The sequence below is a fragment of the Arachis ipaensis genome, chromosome B10 (genome assembly GCF_059453495.1).
Source record: "Arachis ipaensis isolate K30076 ecotype BB chromosome B10, ASM5945349v1, whole genome shotgun sequence".
Lineage (NCBI taxonomy): Eukaryota > Viridiplantae > Streptophyta > Magnoliopsida > Fabales > Fabaceae > Arachis > Arachis ipaensis.
Window position 1 is genome coordinate 26,760,621 of NC_142435.1, and position 4,380 is coordinate 26,765,000.

A 4,380-nucleotide genomic window follows, 5' to 3' on the forward strand; every position below is an offset into this window, starting at 1 on the left:
GTTTACAAAGAAGTGGAGGAATTCACAGAAGATTACAAGGGAGTAGAACTTACAGAACCACTGAAAACACCTATCCCAAGGCCATTACCACCTAATACAAGCTTCAAGTGGGTACAATCCTTAACCTTTATCTTTACTTTTCCACTTGAATATGGTTTGCTTGAAATAGATGGCCAGCTTTGAGCTCTCTGCGGCTTTAAGAGTAAGAGGGAAATAGCTCGTACTCAGAGCTGGTGTACAAGATTCAATAAGGTTCCATGCTTCAATTCGAAATGCAAGGATTGGTATCAAGTTCAATTGAATGGGTCACGGAAGACGTTTGGTCATCTTGGTGAGAATACAATTTCTAAACCGCCCGGATGGAAGCATATAGATCAAGACAAAGGCGGATCTAAAAGCAAAGTTTGGGATCTTGGAATCTATTCTGACATTCGTAACCCCGGGAGCCTAAGAACCTGTTTGAAGCTGCTCAAAGGCTTCACATGCCTAGTTTGGGACCCCGGAGGCTGTTGGCATTCCAAACATTGGTGGAGATTTCTGGATGAATTTAAGCATAAGCCACCATAACAGGAAGCTCATCCAATGTCCAACTTAAGGACTTTAACTAAAAGTTCTAGGTGGGAGACAACCGACCATGGTATGGTCATTTCTTTTTCAATTTTTATTTCGTATTATTTGATTTTATGTTATAATATTTTTATTGAACCTGGATGTTATTCATAGCATTTGCATTAGCATTGCATAATTGCATACCTGCATATATATATAAAGGGGGTGAAACACGACCGCATTGCTAACGCGTTTGCGTCAGTTGCGAAAACCACCTCCCACGCGTCTGCGTCAATCACGCGAATGCGTGATCCGAAAATCGGCGTAAAAATCCAACGCCCAGAAATATGGGCTGGAATCGTGCGGCTGGTGTGCGTTTAGCACAACACGGCTCACGCGTTCGCGTCCATCACGCGAACGCGTCATTTGCAAAATACCCATCCCACGCAAAAGCGTGAGCGACGCGTCCGCGTCACGTGGATTGCACAACACCCTAAATGGAGACAGAAAGTTACGCTGAAACGACGCTGGACTTGTACGTTTAGCACAATTTCCAGCGACGCGGTCGCGTGCCTCACGCGACCGTGTCATTCATCCTTTTACCCATCCCATGCGATCGCGTCACGCGATCGCGTCAACCCCATTCCACCCTAGCCACGCGACCGCGTGCCCCACGCGTTCGCGTGGATTCAATTTCACTAACCCCAGTAATGCGAAACCCTACCCCCATCGCGCCCCCATTCTTCCCCCCCAACCCCCCTCTGCTCCCTACTCCAACACCACCACCCCAACCACCTCCGACCGCCGCACCACCACTACCAATCCAGGCCCACCGCGACGCTCACCCCCTTCTTTTTCCTTCTCCCCTCCTTCTTCTTCTCCCCCCTTCTCTCCCCTCCACCACCGCGGCCAACCACCGCCACCACGCTATCACTGCCGCGCCTCCCACCACCAACACCCTCACCCCCTCCCTTCCTTCCTCCTTAACCTCCTCTCCACCATTACCCCAACCCGAAACCCCTACCACCGAACAGCCACCCACCGCCGCGTCACCCTACGTCACCGCTGCATTGCCGCCAACACCACCCCACTCCCACCACCTCTCTTAGTTCCATACTTGTGCCTCTAACCACCAGGTTCCGCCGAACGCCACTTTTCTTTCATTCGTAGTTAGTTGCATATTTTTCAGTTTATGTTTAAAATTAGGCTAGTTAGAGATGCATGTTTGTAGTGGATTCTAGGTGGTTATGTAGCTAGGATGTGGTTAGTGGATTTAGGCCTGCTACTTGCACCGTACTTGTTGCTTGTTTTACCTATTCTGCAATTCTGTTCTGCCTGTGATGTTAGTATTTTTCATATGATGTTCTTACTGCTCATGCTGCTATTGAGACTGCTCTTTCATGTTCATATTATTTATGTCTATTTGCAGCTTTATTTTAATTTTTATGAACTGTTCTGCTTGCTGTTTATTACCCGGGAACATCCAATTTTAGCCGAAATACTGCCCAATTTTCTACAAATTGTTTCCTTTTCATTCATGTATTGGTTTTGGCAATTTTAAATTTTGCATTTCTTAGCTTTTACCAAATCAATTCCTGAATGCACGGGCCAGCATTCTTATTCCTTTTGTTTTCCTGGTTAATAAATCGCATTATTGATGATTAGATTTCAATTTTCGCTATTTCTATATCTATATGAATCATCAACAACCTGATTTCCTTGCTTGAATATGAGTTGACTGTTGCTTAAAATTGTGAAATTCTTGTTACTTAGAAACCGATCATCATGCCACTTACTCTGACTTTCTTTTTACTAACTCACTGATTTTCGCTTTCTAACCTCTTTTTCAATTTTAACCACTTTTAACTTTCTCACTTCCCCCTCTGCTTTTTGCCTAACTCTTTCAACTTTTTAACTCATGGCATGATTATTGTTGCTCCTAATTAACAAGTATTCTACTCATAATATATTTTGGATTGTGATTTCTTATCTCAGATTTTTACCTCCGAAACAATTCAAAAATATACATTTATTTAACTCATTTCATTATTCTACTGCCCTTTTGCCACTATGTGCTTATATTACTATTATTCTATTTGCCTACTTGTTTTCCTGTTTTTATTCTTCAATTATATCCTAGATTTCTGTTTTTCAGGATGTCTGACCCTCAAAGAAAAGGAAAAGGCAAGGCAACCACTGGTAAAAGGAAAAGAGGTGAATTCTCTATGTCTATCCTGGACATTATGCATGATGACTCCTGGCGAGAAAAGCACTTTACCCCGCAGGAGAAGGCTGACCAGCTCCTCCCAGCCAATGATCCCATAAAGTTTGCAAACCGATACTGTGAGCTGAAGTATCCAGTGTTTGCCACCTCCAGGAACCTGTACCTGGAGAGGACTCTGAAAATTCCAGAAGAGCTATAGCAGTACACTTCCGATCAGATCAAACAGAGAGGCTGGTTCTTCTTGGAGAGAAATTTGACTGAGGTCAATGCTTCCTGGGTAAGAGAGTTTTACTGCAATTATTTCAAGACTTCCCTGGATGCAGTGCACCTCAGAGGGAAACAGATACTGGTCACTGAGGAAGCCATTGAGGATATTCTGCGCCTTCTGCCTAAGTCAGATCAGCCTGACGGTTACCAACAGGCTGAAGAGGACATGCGCTTCATGAGATTTGACTGGGATGCTGTCAAGCAGAGGATAGCCCTTGATCCAACTGTCCCATGGGTCATGGGTAAGAACACCACAATGCCTAAAGGAATCAAGCTTATGTATCTGAATGATGAGGCTCGGCTCTGACACCAGATCCTGAGCAACTTTGTTATGCCGAGCACTCATGAGACGGAGCTGCCTGCCACTATGATCACCCTTCTCTGGTATGTGCTGGAGGGTAAGGACCTGTATCTGCCACGATTTATCCGGCACTTTATGGCTAGGGTCCATGTCATAGGCACTCTCCCTTTTCCATATCTGATTACCCAGCTCGGCCATCGAGCTGACGTGCCTCGGGAGCTTGCTGATGAAAAGCCACCTGCTACGGACTGCAAGAAGATTATCCCTCACAGCAGGAAGTTTCAGGCTTTAGGCTACAGACGTCCATTCCTGACCGCTTCTGATGAGACAGCCACGCCTTCAGCTGCCCCTTCTTCTTCCACTGCTGCACCAGCCCCACCCACTGCACCTCCACCTACCTCCTAGCCCGTTTACCACCTCATGCACCGCTTATTCCAACAGCTAGACTAGATGGAGCACCGCAACAAGCGGCGATATGAGAGATCTGAGCGTCGCAACAAGCGACGCTATGAGCACCTCAAGATGATGATCCGATCTGGCAGCGACTTCCCCTCCAAGTCTGACACACCATCTGAGCCATCTGAGGAGGAGGCAGACGAGCATGAGGAGGAGACCCATCCACAGAGAGAGGCCAAGCAGGCAGGCTCAGAGTAGGCTGCGTCACAGCAGGAGGAGCCACACCAGATACAGGCCGCAGATGCAGAGATTCCTATCCAGTCAGAGCCTCCACTGCAGCAGACAGATCCTCCTACCCTCATCCAGTCTGCAGATCCTCAGGCCACCACAGAGACGCCAGCAGCCCATCCCTCCGGTGATGACACTCCTTCACACCCAGCTTGAGTGAGCATCAAGGACGATGCTTTATTTTAAGTGTGGGGAGGTAGCCATCCCTGGCATATCTTTTTGGTGAACCACTATAAACTCTTTTTATCTTATTTTGTTTATTTTTCTGTATTTTTATCTTTGTTTTTATTTTTCAGTACTTGCACACTGGTCTTTTGCTGTATTTTTACTCTATTTCAGCATTTTGTACTTTAGT